The 19,909-nt window shown below is 38.9% G+C and overlaps 1 protein-coding gene and 1 long non-coding RNA gene across 2 annotated transcripts in view; one reads left to right on the top strand and one right to left on the bottom strand.

Annotated features, from left to right (window-relative positions):
- Positions 1 to 5,085, bottom strand: part of LOC134746480 (tachykinins-like) — a 96,307-nt gene extending 91,222 nt beyond the window's left edge. Inside the window, exon 1 of the mRNA XM_063680887.1 lies at positions 4,950 to 5,085. The gene's annotated coding sequence lies outside the window, so the exon portion shown is untranslated. The remainder of the gene's footprint in view (positions 1 to 4,949) is intronic.
- LOC134746679 (uncharacterized) overlaps positions 1 to 19,909 on the top strand; it is a 368,384-nt gene that overhangs the window by 319,595 nt on the left and 28,880 nt on the right. The gene's annotated exons all lie outside the window — the stretch shown is intronic.

Below are 19,909 nucleotides of genomic sequence, written 5' to 3'. Positions count from 1 at the left end.
CTACATTTTACATTATATCTAATTATTATTTAAGACTGTCATAATACGTAATATACCTACATAATATATAATTTTACGTAGGTATATAATAGTTAAGTAGGTACTAACATTAGGCACGTATGTCTACTTTTTTTAACAACTTGTATACGTCAATAGTTATTCGAAATAAATGCTTTAATTCATTCATTCATGTTTACTGTAGGTACACTTGTGCAACCCAATTAAGTTAAATATGGACATAAATATACTAATGCCTGCGCTTACGGCGATGATATCGTTATCGTCGATATAGAGCAACGTAAGTGGTATCTAGTATTAAATATTTATTAACTTATATATTTAATCTTTATTGCACAAAAGAAAAACTTATCGTACAAAAGGCGGACTTAGTGCCAGTTGCACCATCCGCACTGTGCACTCCGCCTTTTCTGAGCCGATTTGGAAAATTATTTTTTTGTTTGAATGTATATAGTCCGTAGTTGGTCTCGTTTTCATAAAAACCCAGTTTTGATGAAGGGATCCATTAGGGCTCCAGGGAACGCCTCAAATCTTATAGGCATGTATATATATCGGTTTTACTATTTTCATCAACAAACCAAGCACTCATCCAAAACAGTACCATATGATGAAGTGGAACTACTGATGATGACCAAAATGGGACTCTTTAACAACGCATATTTCAATTTTGGCGATTTAAGTCCTCTTCGTTATATTTGTTAAGCACAATTAAGTAAGTTCTGAAGGAACATGTAATTGTGTTAAGGTCTAGTTCTGACAACGGGTTCCATGAGGTCCAACTCCTATAATCTTGATAGCTTAGATCCAGACCTTGAAACTTACCCGAAGTGCAAACATTTTTAGTGACAGTTTGGCCAGATGAAGAAACACTAAAATGGAAAAATAAAATTAATCTTTAAAAAAAAGTAAAACCGACTTCAAACGGGAAAAATTTAAAATATTATCTCGTTTTATATGCGCTAGCAAACTGATACGTTTTAAGTCGGTGCCAAGCTAAATAGTTACAATACTGGTTCTTTTGTTCTTATCAAACTATACCAATGGTTGGCATTCCGTTTGACGGCAACGACGCTTTTAAGATTTGGCTTAACACCGACTTCAAACGTATCAGTTTGCTAGCGCATATAAAACGAGATAATATTTTATTTTTTCCCGTTTGAAATAGGTTTTACTTTTTCTTAAGATTAATGTTTGAAAGCAAAAGTTTTTAGATAACTGACGTACAGGAAAAGAATTTTCATAATATTACCATGTGAATAAATTCTGCTTATGGTTATTTTACATTTCCAGAGGCAATATTGGCTTGTACGGTATTTTATTAGGTATTTTCTGAATATACTTTATTTTGTCTACTTAAAGGGCAACTTTCATCTTCGCGTGACAACACATAATGTTTATGGTTAATGAGCAGGAAATATTTAACAATGTTTCATGCCATGTCCGTGTCTTGTGTTTCAGAAAATACCCCGTATTTAGAAGCTCATAGAAGCCCTATATTTATATAGGGCTATATGACTATTACACATAGATGCCATTGTACAATGTAGGGTTAAAGTTAAAAGGGTCATCGTCGCTCAAAGTTGTAGTTGAACGGAAAAGCTAATGCTGCTTCTGTTATAATAAAGAAATAATTTAATATTAAAAAAAAGAGAAGTAGCGTGCATACAAACATACTGTTGTCATATCATAAAATAATATGTTTATTTTGATGTAAATTTTAAATTAGTTTAACTTTTTCCAAAATCCCATACTGTGATGTCTCAGGACAATTCTGCTACATTAAACAAGTGTAAAAATTGGTCATTTTTATAGAGCGTCATAAAACGTTTAAAACATGTGTAACAAGGTTAGCGTTGCTACATGTTTTTTAAATATATTATAAAGTGTTATGCTAGTGCTAGAATATTATATGACGTTTTAAACGTAATCTGACCCATACGGTAATTTTAAACCTTAATTTTAATAACAGGGTGATCGAAATTTCCAACAGCCAGGCGCTTACAAATTGTATGAAAAATCAAATCGTACCTATTTTGATCGTTAAGTTGAAAAATTTAATGTTACTTTATAATTACACTAGCTTTTGCCCGCGACTTCGTCTGTGTGTAATTATTATTAGAATATTGAGTTTTATTCCCTACTTAAGAAATTATTGTTTCCCACATACAAACTTTCATCCCTCTTTTTACACCCTTAAGGAATGATTTCGGGGATAAAATCTATTATATATTTACCCACATTTCAAACTATCTCCCTACCAAATATCATCTAAATCGGTTCAGCGGTTATTGATTTCCCATACAAATTTCCATCCCCCTTTTCACCCCCATAAAGGATGACTTCTGAGATAAAAACTACCGTATGTCCTTCCCCGGGAGTCAAACTATCTCTATACTAAATTTCAACTAAATCGGTTCAGCGGTTTAAGCGTGAAGAGGTAACAGGCAGACAGACAGACACATTTTCGCATTTATAATATTAGTATGGATAGTATGGATTTTGTATCAGACTAAATACCATTATCATTACCTCTTGAAATTTTTTCTCAGTTTCGTGTTTGTTTTATAATTTTACTGCAATGATAAGTCATTTGTCACTTTTCTACCATTTAGCTAGACTTATACTTATTGAGTTACGAAAATAAAAGACACTGTGAGAAGTTAGTTTTTTTTTTATGAAATAGGGGGGGGGGGGGGTTATGAAAAGTATCGGGAGGGCTGACCCCGAATAGGGATAAAAGCCAGGGGATTGATTGATTGATTGAAATAGGAGGCAAACGAGAGAGAAACGGATCACCTGATGGAACTGGACTTCACTCGAAATGTCGACGCCGACGCCGCTGCGGCAGTCAGGGGAGTGCTCTCAAAACGAGGTGATACGACAAACTCTAACTTTTTTGCGGTAAACGCGCAAACCTGTGTCTTGGCAAAACGGACTAAGTTTAGTCGACCCCATTCAGAGATTTCTTTTAGGGAAGTCTCAATTTCATACACAAGTTTGTTCCGGCTCTCGATGACGTTTTCCCGAGAGATATTGGTGCGGCCGGTGTAAGAGGCATCACCCGTACTATCATCAGCATAACAATGAATTCCGCTGATTTGCAGCAGGTCATTGATATGCAGAAGAAATAGCGTGGGTGATAGCACACAGCCTTGGGGGACACCAGCATTCACGACCTTTATGCTTCTGTCTGCTAGAAAGCTACTGACCCATACACATAATCTCTAGGGAAGCCCATAAGATGGTAGCTTCGAAAGAAGTGCTTTGTGCCAGACGCGATCGAAGGCCTTCGCTATATCCAAACTAACAGCCAATGCTTCACCCTTTGTCTCGATCGCCTGTGCCCAACGATGAGTCAGGTAGACTAGAAGATCACCAGCCGAGCGGCCTCTACGGAAACCGTATTGTCGGTCACTAAGCAACTGGTGGTCCTCTAGGTACCGAAGGAGCTGGCAGTTGATAATGGACTCCATTATCTTCGAGAAAAGGGAGGTTATAGCTATTGGCCTGTAGTTGGATGGATTTGAGCGGTCGCCTTTTTTAGGGATCGGGTGCACCAAAGCTGACTTCCACGAGGTCGGGATTACGCCGGAAGAGTAAGAGAGCCGAAAAAGACGCGTTAAGACCGGTGCCAACTCGGGAGCACACATCTTCAGCACAACCGCAGGGATTCCATCGGGCCCACTCGACCTATGAGTGTCGAGGGAAAGAAGTGCTTTGCGCACCGAGCTTTGTTTGAACCGGACATCCGGCATATAGCTCTCATATTTTTACCTATACCTATCTTATTGATGAATGTCAATAACAAATGCCAACTTCCTCTAATTGTTCGGAAACAAACGGGCAAGTTTTCAAGTTTGAGATGTTTACGGTTGTTCAGTATTGAAGGATTATTAATGACAGATTTGACATGACGGTATATCCTCTAAAAGTTTCCAATTTGTAAAAAGTTAATTGTAAACTTTGTTATTAGATAAATATGAACGTAAGATCGAATATTTAACTGTTTTCTTATAAACAGATAATACAAAGAAACACAAAAAACACATTCTTACAAGTGAACACCTAAATACGCCCAGCTGCAAAATTACACGAACGAACACTTTATGAATTATTTTATTCATAATATGTCCATGTAATTTTGCAGTTCGCTGTACATACATTTTAGAAAGACAACTGCCCCACCGATATTAACTGACATTCGAAACATCGTTCAATTATCTGTTTACTGTGTTCTCGGGTAATAGGTAATTGCTAATTGAATACACTGGTTTTCAAATTATAAACTTTCCTAGTTAGGTACATGGTTTTCAAATGTCACCAATGGAACATGTGGAACAGAATAATTAGTATCCAATGCAATAAACCTGACACCTTCATCCATGTTAGTAAGAAAATAGTCATATTCCTAAAAGGAGTATAATAGTGATTAATCAGCTATGAAAATATTTTCACAGCACAATCGGAATTGCAGACAAATAACAATTAAACACTTTATAAGTAATTCCTGCCCTAGGTCTAGAAATCAACTTTGTTTCTGCGTACATACGTATTAAATGAACAGATTAGTCAGTTGATTAATTTTGTAGTCTTATTAAAATGTTTCGGTTTTCTTAAGTATTACTTATGTAATTAATTAAAAAAAATGTGTTCCGAACCTACACTTTACTTAGTTAAATTATATGTTTTTAAATACCTAATGTTTCGCCATAATATGCTAAATTACTTTGATGACTGTTCTTCAGGTATAATACATCCGTTTTTTATGGCAATAACATTGAACGTAACAGCTAAACCGTTAATTAATGATAAAGGTATTTATCTACCTATTATCTGGAAATTAATACATTTTAATGCAATATTCAACTGCATTCGTGAACAAGAAACGGAGCATATTTTAATAGTTGAGTATCTAATTAGTAAACACTTACCGTGAATAAACTGCTTCGCTGGAATCAAGCACTCGTCATAACTTTTGTGACTCGCAAAACGTAACTGGCAGCTACGCGCGGGAAACTTTACCGGCAACTGATGGAAAGCCCGCGAAAACTCCTGTACTTAGGGAAACCGTCGACCAATCGTAGCGCCCGGACGCCTCCGCGCAAACATGCGAGCCAATTGCGTTAAAGGCGATACTCTTAAAAGTTTAATTGGTTTTTCATGTTGGCATAGAAGTGCGTAAAAATAGTAAATTATAGGAAACACATCATGAATCATGACACTATCGGTGATATGTTTTCAGCAACTTTAATACCTAGAAAGGTATTATTTTAACAACGTGATAACAGACGTGTTGAGATTAGATTATAATCGTAGTGGTATATGGATCATCACAGCAATTACTTCCGTCCGGTACACATATATAAAGTTAAAGACTGTAAAGCCTGATTGAACCCTTATGCGCGTACAGATACGCATTTTCTATTAACCTTTGTGATAAATCAGTAGTAAAGCCGCCCAACTATAGTTCAAAATATCCAGAATTGGCCCAGACTTAACACTGTGTCTATTATTTGAATTACATACTTAGTTCTGAGGCAACGTAGTTTCGTAAATGGCGGAAAACACGCAGAAAAGAGTTTTGATGAAAACTTGTGTTTTCATCAAAACTGTACAGTTTTCTCTCCTGTGGACTGCAATATTTAACAGCTTGTGGGCATGCAGGTAATGATTTTACTAACCTTATCCAAATAAAAGGAGTACCTTTTCATGTGGATAAAGGATGACTCACGTTAGACCGGGCCGTGACCGGGCCGGAGCTTTCGGCGCTTACTTTTCTATGACATGACAGGTGATGTGATGCTTTCCATAAAAAACGAAGCGCCGGAAGCTCCGGCCCGGTCACGGCCCGATCTAACGTGAGTCATCCTTAAGGGTTAAATAAATGAAAATGAAAAAACGTTTATTGGTTTTTGTACAAGTATTGTTACTATATAGGCTGGGATCTTTTTTTCAGCAACAGATATGCTTGTGACAGAAAACCCCGCTCTTCCAAAAATGCAAGGGTATAAACCAATATGTTTGTGTATATAAATCTAATACTTAACACTTAAAACTAAAACTAAAAACCTAGTTAGTTAAATACGCTCCGCTTTTTGTTCACGAATGCAGTTCAATATTGCATAAAAATGTATTAATTTCCTGATAGTAGATTAAATACCTATATCATTCATTAACGGTTTTTATTTTCAATGTTTTCACAAAAAACACGCATGTATGTACCTGAAGAACAGTCATCAAAGTAATCCCATAAGTAAGTGACCAAATTTAGCATATTATGATGAAACATTAAGTATTACATACTCGTAACATACTCGTAACATAGCATTTAACTAAAGCATAGGTTCGGAACACATTTTTATTATATTAATTACATAAATAATGCTTAAGAAAAAGAAACATTTTTAAAAGACTACAAATTAAACAAGTGACTGATTTCATTACTCGTACGTATGTACGCCGTAACAAAGATGACTTCCTAAGGAAAAAATACACTACTATTTGTACTCTCTGAAGCAATTGTCTGCAATTCTGTTTGTGCTGTGAAAATATATTCATACCTAGCTGATTAATCACTATTATACTCCTTTTAGGAATATGAATATTCTCTTACTAACATTGATCAAGGTTTATTGCATTGGATACCAATTATTTTGTTCCACATGGTCCATAAGTGACGTTTGAAAATCATGTACCTAACTAGGAAAGTTTATAATTTGAAAACCAGTGTGTGGTGAAAATAAGGTTCAAGCTGCAACAGAAAAAATTAATATGATTTTTTTTTTATTTATGCCTTAAGGGCCTATTTTAGATTTAAGCTAGTTATTAATTTCGTTTACGTAGTACCACTGTATATTTGGGTCATTATTTTGAACAACATGTTCGTTATACTTAATAAATACATAGATACTTAATATGCATGTGCCATTTAAGGGGTAGATACTGTAGATAGGCCTAATTATAACAAGTCGAATTTAGGTACCTCATAATTTAATATACCTACGCCTGCTTGACATTTAACTAAAAGGGAAAACTAATTTTTAGAACTGCTGTGGGCTTGACGCTGCATTGCGTGGGACTTATAATATTGCTGGCCTACGTAGAAGCTATTGAAAGGCGTCACTTTGCGGACTGCGTGGGCTGGGGGGCGGGCCAATAGTAGTTCAGTTTTTTCACTACTTTATTTAAATAATTGAATATTACCATGAATTTGTGATAGTATTATATGGCATGAAGCACAATTCTAAAGTTTCTACTCATTCCCTAATTTGCTGCAAAAATAGTAGGTAATTCATAAAAATTCGACACTCTTTTTATATCTTTCTTTACACAGGTAGCCTTTAGGTACGTACTTATTCGTAGAAAGTTTATGTTTAATTTTGTGATAGAAAAAAAAAACGATTTCCTTGCTATTTTTCATAAAAAAATATAATTGTTAGGGTTCCGTACCTCAAAAGGAAAAAACAGAATCCTTATGGGATCACTTTGTTGTCCGTCTATCTGTCTGTCAAAACCCTTAATTTCGGGAAGCGAATTCGCGTGAAGGTATCGAATTGAAATTTAAACTGTGGTGTAACCACTATACTTCTATTAAATGCATGTATATAATAATAAATAATATCATAATATTTACTTATATACATAACTAGCATGTAATACTAATACCAAATATTTATAACACTAAACATAAATAATAAAGCTACACATACAATAAATGTAAATAAATAAATACGATACATATAAGTATAAATACATAAATAAATATATAAAAACGTTCACTTTCACTAAAGTAACTTACATGCAATATATACATAAATAAACACCTTAAAATCAACATCAATACAAACAAATTATCCTAGCTACTGTGTCGGTCGATCTCCGGCCGCGATGGACGGGCAGCCGTGACGTCACACCAACAAACCGGCTCGACCAGGCGCGCGCCCGCGCCGGCCGAGCCGCATGCCACGCCAGTCGGACACCTAACTTGACGGCGAATGCTTGCCGCTCCGCGCTGCGCTCGCGCTTGCTAACGCTTACGATTTACGCATTGTTTACCTTATATTCCTTCCGCTTGTGCTTGAGACTGTGTACCGCTTAGCAACAATACAGCTGTGAAAGTGATTTAGTTGTTTCATTTGGAGTCAGATCCCGCTACCACAACTACACTGGTGACCCCTATTTTGGATGAAGGTCGCAGTTTTCTTCTGGATAATTACAACAACTTAAGGAAACCGTAAGTCAAGCATAATGTCTGATACTGAAAATAAAGATGAAGATCGCTGTAAAGATGCTAAAATTAATCCGCCAGCGAAAGATAGCGGTACCGAGCGCATTGTTACTGGTGTCGACACATTCCGTGTCGGAGTCAAGATACCGGCGTTTTGGCCACAAGAACCAGAGGTCTGGTTTAAGCAAGTGGAAGGCCAATTCATATTGTCGAACATTACTTCCGACGCGACAAAATTTTATTACGTTCTGTCCCAACTAGAGCAGCAGTACGCAGCCGAGGTAAAAGATATAATTATATCTCCGCCTGCAACAAACAAATACGAAAAATTGAAAAGTGAGCTTATTAAACGCCTGTCAGCTTCACGGGAGAAGAAACTGAAGACACTCTTGCTCCACGAAGAATTAGGCGACAGAAAGCCTTCTCAATTTTTAAGACACTTGCAGCATATCGCCGGCTCGGACGTTCCTGAGGACTTTATGAAGACCATTTGGACCAGCCGCTTGCCGCATAACATCCAAGGAGCCGTGGCAACCCAGCCGCTGTCTACCCTCGATTCTTTGGCGGATCTAGCAGACCGCGTATGGGACATCAATCCAGGTACTCCACAGGTCGCAAGCGCCTCTGGCCAGCCCGGCAGTTCAGCCATGGATCTAATGGCTAGTCAGATTGCTGCACTTTCGAGACAGATGCAGGAGCTTTCCAGCGAAATGCGGTCACGATCTCGTCCCAGATACAGAAATGGAGGTAAGCCGCAGCACCGTGAACGCAGCAACAGTCAGCGACGCGGAAATAGCGAACAGCGTTCGCAATCAAGCTACCGCAAGTTCCGAGTGTGCTGGTACCACTTCAAGTTCCAACAACAGGCGACGAGATGCGTGAAGCCGTGTGACTTCTCATCGGGAAACGGGCAGGGCAATCGATAATGGCGGCCAGCGATTGCCCCAGTTCCGGTCGCTTATTCGTCACAGACCGAAGATCAAAGATGCAATTCCTCGTGGACACCGGAAGCGATCTTTGCGTCTTTCCTAAAACTGCATTGCGCGAATATCGACCAAAAACAACTTACAAACTCTACGCTGCCAATGAGTCAATCATCAGTACATATGGTCATGTTCAACTAAATCTAGATCTTGGACTCCGTCGAGACTTCAGTTGGCAGTTCGTCGTAGCAGACGTCACCAAGCCTATCATCGGGGTCGACTTCCTATCTTTTTACAATTTAGCCGTCGACTGCCGCCATAAGCGCTTGCTGGACTGCACGACGCTACTATCAGCGATTGCCACAGCCGTCACTCCAGAGGACACCGTGTTTTCCATCAAAACTCTCCATGGTGAGTCGAAGTATAATGACATCTTGAAAGAGTACCCGGAGATAACACGGCCTCCCGGTATTCACCGAGAAATAAAGCACAACACTTTGCACTACATCACGACTACCGAGGGACCACCGGTGCACTGTACTCCAAGAAGGCTAGCTCCAGATAAGCTGAAGATTGCCAAGACGGAGTTTGAAGCGATGCTCAAGAATGGAACAGCACGGCCATCGTCAAGCCCCTGGTCTTCGCCATTACACCTTGCACCAAAGAAGGATAACGGCTAGAGACCCTGCGGAGATTATCGACAGTTAAACGCGCGAACTGTTCCAGACCGCTATCCTCTCCGCCACATCCACGACTTTGCTCACCAGCTATCAGGTTGTAAAGTTTTCTCCACCATAGACTTGGTAAAAGCGTACAACCAAATACCGGTGAATCCTGATGACATCGTGAAGACTGCCATAGCAACGCCCTTTGGATTGTACGAGTTTCCTTACATGACGTTTGGACTCAGGAACGCTGGGCAGACTTTTCAAAGGTTCGTGGATGAAGTCACGAGAGAGATGGACTTCGTATTCGCCTACTTGGACGACTTTCTCGTTTTCTCCGAAAATGAAGAGGCTCACATGGAACACCTGAAGCAGCTGTTCGGCAAGCTTCGGGACTACGGGATCGTCGTAAACCCTTCCAAATGTATCTTCGGCGTACCGGAAGTAAAGTTCCTTGGTTACCGCATCTCGGCGGAAGGCACTAAACCACTGGCAGTGAAGGTGGAAGCAGTCGAGACATTTCCGGCTCCGAGAACCATCAAAGAGCTAAGAAGGTTCTTGGGAATGATCAATTTCTATCGGCGCTTCATTCCGCAAGCAGCACAATTACAAGCTCCACTGCACAACTTACTGATTGGATCAGCCAAAGGATCACAGCCAGTTGTGCTAAAGGCCGATACGTTAAAAGCTTTTAACGACTGCAAGAAAAGTCTATGTGACGCAGCATTGCTAGCACACCCTGACGGTAAGGCTGTTCTGGCGCTGGTCACAGACGCGTCAGACACGTCGGTTGGCGCGGCGCTACAGCAGAAGCACGGGGACGATTGGCAGCCAATTGCGTTTTATTCGAAGAAGCTGAGCCCCGCCCAACGAAAGTATTCGCCATATGACCGGGAGTTGCTTGCAATATATAACGCAATCAAATATTTCAGGCACATGTTAGAGGCACGAGTTTTTACGGTATACACCGACCACAAGCCTTTGTGCTTCGCCTTCGCGTCACACAAGTCGAACTGCTCACCAAGGCAATTTCGCCATCTTGACCTGATATCTCAGTTTACCACAGATATACGCCACATTTCAGGGAAGGACAACGTGGTAGCTGATACACTGTCAAGGATAGAGGAGCTAGAAAAGCCTGTCGACCTTGTGCAACTTGCGAAAGCTCAAGGCAAGGACTCAGAGCTGAAACGCATTTTAGACGGTGACACGACCCATACCATCAAGCTGAAGAAGATGATGATACCCGGTGCCGCCACCGAGCTATACTGTGATAGTAGCACGTCAACTCTGAGACCTTACGTGACTCCTGAATATCGCCGGCAAGTCTTCAATAGTCTGCACTCGCTTAGTCACCCTGGAATTAGGGCATCAGCGAGGCTCGTAGCAGAACGATTTATCTGGCCTAACATGAACAAAGATTGTCACGACTGGGCTAGAGCGTGCACAGCCTGCCAACGTTCTAAAGTAACGAGGCACGTCCAGGCACCCTTAGGAACGTACCAACTGCCTAAAGCCCGATTCTCGCATGTCCATATAGATATCGTCGGACCTCTGCCGCCATCTCAAGGTTACCGCTACTGTCTTACTGCCATTGATCGCTACACACGCTGGCCAGAAGCCATTCCGATGATGGACATTACAGCTGAAACAGTCGCCAAGGCTCTCCTGTCTGTTTGGATATCCCGATTCGGCTGTCCTGTGGACATCGTCACCGACCGCGGAAGGCAATTTGAATCGGCACTCTTCGCGTACTTGGCAAAAATAGCAGGATTTAAACACAGACGTACAACGGCATATCACCCTGCCTGTAACGGTCTCATTGAACGATTCCACAGGCAGTTAAAAGCAGCCATTGTCTGTCACGCGCAGGAGAACTGGACGGAATCCTTACCACTAGTCTTACTAGGAATAAGAAGTGCGTTCAAAGAAGACCTGCAGACGTCATCCGCAGAGCTCGTCTATGGAGAAACCTTAAGGCTACCTGGCGAGTTCTTTCAACCCAGCGAAGTTACGACAACCGATGTCACCGATTTTACTGCGCGCCTGCGTAATATTACCCAGCAGCTGCACCCTGTGCCTACTTCGAGGCATGGAAGCAAGAGAACTTTCGTTTTTAAAGACCTGAAGTCAGCCACTCACGTCTTCGTAAGAGAAGACGCTGTACGTGGCGCATTAACGCCAGCCTACACTGGGCCACACGCAGTAATAGAACGAGGAGACAAAGTTTGGAAGCTGAAAGTAAATGGAAAAGAGAACACCATATCCATTGACAGATTGAAGCCAGCTTATACGCTCGAAGATAGCACCAACAGCAACGTAAGAGAACCTGAAAAGAAAGATAAGATGAGTACACACCCCCAGAAGACCAAAGAAACAGAAAGTAATAAGCAGAAAACACATACCAGATCTGGCAGACGGGTAAAGTTTCCAGATTATTATCGCCCGTAAGACGGTCTCTGGGAGGGAGTGATGTGGTGTAACCACTATACTTCTATTAAATGCATGTATATAATAATAAATAATATCATAATATTTACTTATATACATAACTAGCATGTAATACTAATACCAAATATTTATAACACTAAACATAAATAATAAAGCTACACATACAATAAATGTAAATAAATAAATACGATACATATAAGTATAAATACATAAATAAATATATAAAAACGTTCACTTTCACTAAAGTAACTTACATGCAATATATACATAAATAAACACCTTAAAATCAACATCAATACAAACAAATTATCCTAGCTACTGTGTCGGTCGATCTCCGGCCGCGATGGACGGGCAGCCGTGACGTCACACCAACAAACCGGCTCGACCAGGCGCGCGCCCGCGCCGGCCGAGCCGCATGCCACGCCAGTCGGACACCTAACTTGACGGCGAATGCTTGCCGCTCCGCGCTGCGCTCGCGCTTGCTAACGCTTACGATTTACGCATTGTTTACCTTATATTCCTTCCGCTTGTGCTTGAGACTGTGTACCGCTTAGCAACAATACAGCTGTGAAAGTGATTTAGTTGTTTCATTTGGAGTCAGATCCCGCTACCACAACTACAAAACCATACCTACTCAAGTCTACAATCCTATGAAGCTGTGAAAAAATCAAACTTTAAAGTTAGCGTAAAAAAAGATACGGCCGTTTATACCGGAATAAAACCGGCCAAGTGCGAGTCGAACTCGCGTTCCAAGGGTTCCGTACAAGCGGACACAGTGAAACTTTGCGATATCTCAGAAAGTAGGTGTTACCAGCTACTCCAGCTAGTGCCGTCTGTCAAGCAAGGGCTGGCTCAGGGACCCCCACCCCCAGCAGCTCCCCAATACGCGAGCGCGCCTCGGAGAAGGAGTACGTTGCTGCGAGCGTTATTGGCGAATTCGTGCGGCAAAAGATTTTTTTTTTATTTATATTTCGCAATTTTTAACCAAGATTCATTTGGAGCTCATTATTTTTTAATTTTGTTTACTCTTTGGTGCAGTTTTTTAAATTGTTTTAAAAAACATCCCCCATTTCATCAGGTGACAAGCCAAATTCACTAATTACTGAAAAATAATACGGTTCACTATGACTTTGAACTTGTGGTGGTACTTAGTGACTTTTGCTTGTCAACCGACGATTTAGTCTCCCAATGAAACATTTGTATGTAGTATACAATGAAACAGGTCTCAATATGTTTATGTTTAATGAAACATGATGTTCACTGAACACCATTTACCAGTAATGAAACAAACTCAATTTTTTTTATAAATTAAAGAATATGAGCGAAATTTGTGAAAGTAAAATACCATGAAAATTGATAATAATTTTTCCATCATAATTATGGCAAAATATAACTTAGATGGTTGGCAGTACTCAACTGTGCGTTTCTCTAGAAACTTCCTGCCTCGCACAGCTAAACTGTGGAATGAACTGTCGCCTGCGGTATTTCCGGACCGATATGACCTTCAAACCTTCAAGAAAAGAGCGTACTCCCATCTTAAAGGCCGGCAACGCACTTACAACCTCTCTGGTGTTGTGGGTGTCCATGGGCGGCGGTAATCGCTTACCATCAGGTGATCCGTCTGCTCGTTTGCCTCTATTTCATAAAAAAAAATAAGATACTTAAATTTAGAAACGGTTGAGATAGGATGGTTTATATGTTGAATGTTTCATTGATGGCAAGGTTTATAGGTCACTTGTCTAACATTGAAACAGTCGTTAATTAAACCCTATGTTGCCTATGTATGTATGTTGTATGTATGATATCAATCACGGAGATGCTCAAAACCCTCCCGCGTCCACCTACTTGGCAATCATGCTCCGTGGACATAAAAGCCGTACCCGTACCTTTCTCACAGCATGCCGTAGGTACGTGCCGACCAAATTCTCGATTCACAATGAAACTCAAATTGTGTACAATGAAACAAGTCTTTAGCTTTTATATATTTCAGCAACCTTATAATCATTTCAAATGTCGGAAACCTTTTGAATAACCAATTTCAGCCTATCACTACTTTCTCCTTTCCTTTATCATTAATTGATTGACACTTCTTAGACACATGGCACACCATGAATAAGCGGGCATCCCGCTCGTTTCTTCCCAGAACGTGCAGAATGTGGAATGAGTTACCTCCTGAGGTATTTCCTTTGTGCTACGACATGGGATTCTTCAAGAAGCGGGTATTTAGGGTTCTCAAGGGTCGGCAATGCTTAAGTGGCTCCTGTGATGTTGCTTACGTCCATGGGCGACGATGACTGCTTCCCATCAGGCGGCTCGTCTGCTCGTTTGCTGAATATCACATTAAAAAAAAAGCTTATAATTATGTATTAATGTCACTTATTTATAACACCGTTTCAATGTTTATTAACAATGTTTCATGGTAGACTATAATTATTACATCTGCTTCACTGTAAAAATTAGTGTTTCATTGAAAACATGCACAAGTACACGGGTTCCCCTCATCTGGCAGAAGAATATCTTCACACTTCACATAACACGTATCGCAGAAAGCTTTTAGTCGAATGATACTTGCCATAATAGTCATTTCGCATAATATTCATTTGGCAGAATTTTTTAAGTGGGTTAGATTAGGGTTTTCTGCCAAATAATAATTATTATGCAAAAAGAAATTCTGCAAAGTAATATTATGCGAAAAGCAGTATGCGAAAGGTAATTTTGCAAAACGACATTTCTGCAGTAACATTGTGCAATACAAAAATATGTAAAAAACTTTCTGCAACACAGTAGTGAACCCTGTCTCATTTAAAACATAGACAAAGAGAATCATACTGTCTTTGTCTTACACTAGTACTAGCACCCGAAAGAAAAGAATGCTTATAGTTTTTCTATTCTTATTTACTGACAATTTGGTTTGACCAACTATAGGTAAGATATGTTTGAGGCAGGTTTGAGGCGTTATTGCCAAGAAGGTTAAGAGTCCCCGGCAAGCTCGGCCGAATTTCACCTTTCCATACAAACGGAGTTTCGTTCTCATTATAAAACTACGTCTTGGATTGTAATGAAACTTTGCACATACAATAACATGAGGTATATCCAGGTCTGTAATTAGTTTGTATAGCTCTAGTGTATAAAACAAACGAATTAGAGCAAAAACAATTTTTGTATGAAAAACTTAATTTCGCTGTATTTTTTTTACTAAATAGTATCTGAAGATACATAAACTAATGACAGTCCTAGCCCTAGATATACCTTATCCTATTATAAGTACAAAGTTTCAGAGCGATCTAGCAGTCGTTTTAAATTGAGAGCGTAACTACGTTTGTATGGAGAACCGAGCTTGCCGGGGACTCTTAAGAATAATTAATAGTAAATTAGGAAGTCCATGTCTAGTTAAATCGGTTGTTACCTGCCTAATGTAAGTGGTAGCACTTACCAAGCTCATTGTTCTTGTACAAACTCATCAAGGGAAGTCAACAGTTCCAGACAGACAACATTCAAGACATAAGTGTCAAACACTCCGAGTCAAGACTGTAAAGCTATTGAAATCAGGTAGTTGGCAAGGAATCCGTGGAGCACAACACTATAATACTAGTATGTAGTTCGCCCCGAACGCACTCGCGGTTCGCCAAAAAGTTAGATCAATTGAATGCACCTACCTAGTCGATATTGCAAGGTCTGTCAGAGTAAAGTAAGTATATAGACTTCGGTTACCGCGATAGTTACTCATGAAATAAAACTATGAAAACGGATTATATCGCGTATATTGAATTTATAATACATCCCGACGTTTCGACGTTTTTATCGCGTATATATCTCTACTTGAAAAATAATTATAGTGTACAACTAGCCTTATGAACCGATTTTGCATGTACAACCAGCCTTAAAGTTTGTAGTCTATGATTGTTCATTATTTTAGTATGTGGGTATTTTTGCACTTTGTAATTTTTCCTCAGTCACGAACGCTGTAAAGGGTTTCGAAACGTCGGGATGTATTATAAATTCAATATACGCGATATAATCCGTTTTCATAGTTTTATTTCATAAGTATATAGATTTAAGTCCTCATAGAGATTAAACTGTACCTGTCTGTGGTAGTGGTAACCCGTAATCTTTCTTGTCAAATGTCAAATATATATAATGTATATGTGCACAACGAGCAACAGGGATAACCGAATACAGTTAACACAACTGTGCAAGCGAGACCCCTATATTTTAAGTATTGCTCGAGGTGCAATAGAGATAAACTTATAACACATACAGATGTGTAGGTGAGACTTACATACTTCTTACATTGTCGTCTTAAGGTGACATTAAGTTATTTAGATTTTTAAAAAATATCTCGATTTGGTATTATCTAGTCCGTCTCTCTCACGCAAATATATGAGCGAGCGAGTTGCACTGAGATTAATATCGAATCATTGAGTATCCTATTTTTAAAGCATGAAATTGACCCTCGTTTTATACTTCTGAAACCCTGGTCAAGTATTCGCCATGTTAAACTAACGTATCGCCGCAAAAAAACCAGTATAAAGATATGATCTCTGGTTACGCATAGGCAGTAGGGATCTCGAGGTTTTACAAGAAAGTAGGAGGAAGAGATTATACAATTGCAGCTTATTCCTACTCCTGGTACTTATATTCCAATCGTTCACCGAGCGCACGACTCAAGCGAACCAATGTAAAAGTGTGAACCCTGTTTATTCATAGTTACAACAGATATACGGATTCACTTATATTAGCCAAGTTGTAAGTCATGGGAATAATCAACTTTAGTCTTTAAGTAGCGTCAGGAAACAAATAAATATGAATTTGAAATAAATTGGCACTTCATTTATTTTATGGAAAACTTTTATTTTTTTGGGAACACACGTAACAAAATAAAAGGTTTTACAGCATTTTATTTTAACCAAATGATTAATAGGATTAGGCGTTACTTAGCGGAAATCCATATTGTGTACGGGTACCCTAAAAAAACTTTATTTTATTTTATATTATAGGACATTCTTACACAGATTGACTAAGTCCCGCGGTAAGCCCAAGGAGGCTTGTGTTATGGGTACTCAGACAACGATATAAATAATACTTAAATACATAGAAAACACCCATGACTCAGGAACAAATATCTGTGCTCATCACACAAATAAATGCCCTAACCGGGATTCGAACCCAGGACCATCGGCTTCACAGGCAGGATCACTACCTACTAGGCCAGACCGGTCGTCAAAAGTCGGTTGTTTTATTTGTATCTGTGTTACTGCTTTGTCAGCGTGATTAATACATATAGTATATACATATAGCGTTCTAGTACTAACGACCATTAAGCTAAACAGCGCACAGACACGCACGCACACAGCACGAACGGACAGACTGACCAATAGGACTGTTTGACTAGGGAGAAGTAATCTGTCTTATGTACAATAAAGTGTTTACATACGTACATACTACGGAACTTTAAAAATTACACATTCAATTAAAGGGTTGGTATGATATGCAAATGATGATAATATTTGTTGATCAGACAGATCAGCAGGCCTAGTGGGTACCCTGCCTATGAAGCCGATGGTCCCGGGTTTAAATCCTGGTAAGGGGATTTATTTGTGTGATGAGCACGGATATTTGTTTCTGAGTCTTGAAGTCTGTGTATTGAAGTTTTTATTTATTGCATATATCGTTGTCTAAGCGCCCACAACACAAGCCTATTGAGATTACTGTGGGACTTAGTCAATTTGTGTCCTATAATATTTATTTATTTATTAAAATGAATAATGCCGCGTACATGACGGTTGCTTGCATGCGTAAACCTAACGTAGCGATGTTTTAATTTTTTTATTTTCTCTTGGAAATATGTTAAATTTGATAGATTTCATATTTGTTCTAAATATTTTTTACATAGTTTTCAACATTTCATACATCTTAAAACTTAACATTTTTCTTTGCAATAGTGAAGAAAAACTGTAATTCGCCGACATATTAAAATTGAAAATCTAAGTCATAATAGGTATATACTAAATATGTATCCCTTTAAAAATGCTGTTCATAATTTTACTGCTGTTGTACAAGTACTATTTAATAATTTTGATGGATTATGACCGATATTTGGGTTTCATGTAAATACAAGATATCGTTTTTAAAATTTTAAAACCGGAATTATACTTAATAAGAACCGGTTACATTCTACATATAGTTTTAGGATTGAAGCACATGTTTTAAAAAGTCGCATATTTATAATGTTTTTGCTGACTACAATGCATGAAGCGGGCATGCCTAATTGACAGTTTTGACAATCGGATAAACGTGTTTCTCACATGGGTAATGCATTATTTAGCTATCTCTCTCACTCAATACCAAAGATAATTTTAAAATTATTTACAAATAATAATGTTTTTAAATGTTATAACAGTACTTACGAATGGAAAGTGATTCCGTGAGATTTGTTTTTATGTTTCGAGCTGTTAAAACAGTCGAAAAAGGCGCAACACGGCATTTTTTCGTATAATTTCCTAGATGGTTGTGACAATGTTGACACATTGGCGTCACCTGTACGACTAACTCAATATAGGTTCCGGAACCTATATTTGATGGCTCACGATCGTGCGCCTCGTACCATATCTACCTCCCTTTACTTACATCCATGACACAATTTTGTTTATTTTATTTCGTTTTTATAAATCTTGCCAATTATTTTAATATCGTAATTTTAAATACAATATTATAAATGTATAAACCGAGTACTTTCATTTGATACCAAACTCGACCATACTTTCTTGCAAATAAGATGACCAGAATAGCAAGACCCTTCACAAATAGCTTTTTGGCCTTCTACGCTCTTCTATCTCCATAACCCGTTGATCGAGCCTGCTCATAATGCCCTCATCTACACGTAAGTATAAACAATTATATTTAAATTAGAACAAATTTACTTAAGTTATTGTCCATCAAACTATCCTCTGATAGTTCAGCTTAAAAATTAAAAACATCGAAATGCCGGGTCGTGCACTCGTGCCATGGTCGTGCGTCGTGCCCATAGCCGGCCGTGTGTTCCAAGTTGAATGTAAGAACTTCACTTCGCTTCGCTTGCTCGTTCGATGATAATTTCCGTTACCTACTTTTTAGTATTTTCTTTGGTAAATACCTATAAATGCTAAAAAAACGAACTATATATACCTACATAATTTAAATTATAATTTTTACAAGCAACATTAGCTCCACCTTCTCATAATAGGGGATATTACCTACTGCAATGTTCTGCCACCAGAGTGCAGCACTAGCCTTTTTAGTAAACCATAGAGTAACTTGTACATACTGTAATTACTGTAGTTTTCAGAGATAATAAAATATGATATTGATGCATCAAGGCGGTTTGTTTACTGAGGACCTATCGGGAAACGCAAACCCAAAATTCGCTATCTGCCTCTTTATCGCTCGAATATGCAAGTGACAGAGATGTTAGATGACGAAATTTCGATTTTCTTGTTTCGCGATAGACCCTCAGATTGTGGTAGTGGCGCCCCCTACGCAGAGTTTGCGTAATATTCCCTATTATCGGTCAAGCAGCAAACTTATTTGGGTACGTGACATAATTGAATAGTACTATAGTAGCCCGCTAGATGTCGCGGCCACACATA

Source organism: Cydia strobilella, chromosome 1, assembly GCF_947568885.1.
Source record: "Cydia strobilella chromosome 1, ilCydStro3.1, whole genome shotgun sequence".
NCBI lineage: Eukaryota > Metazoa > Arthropoda > Insecta > Lepidoptera > Tortricidae > Cydia > Cydia strobilella.
This window is presented reverse-complemented; position numbering and strand designations above follow the sequence as displayed.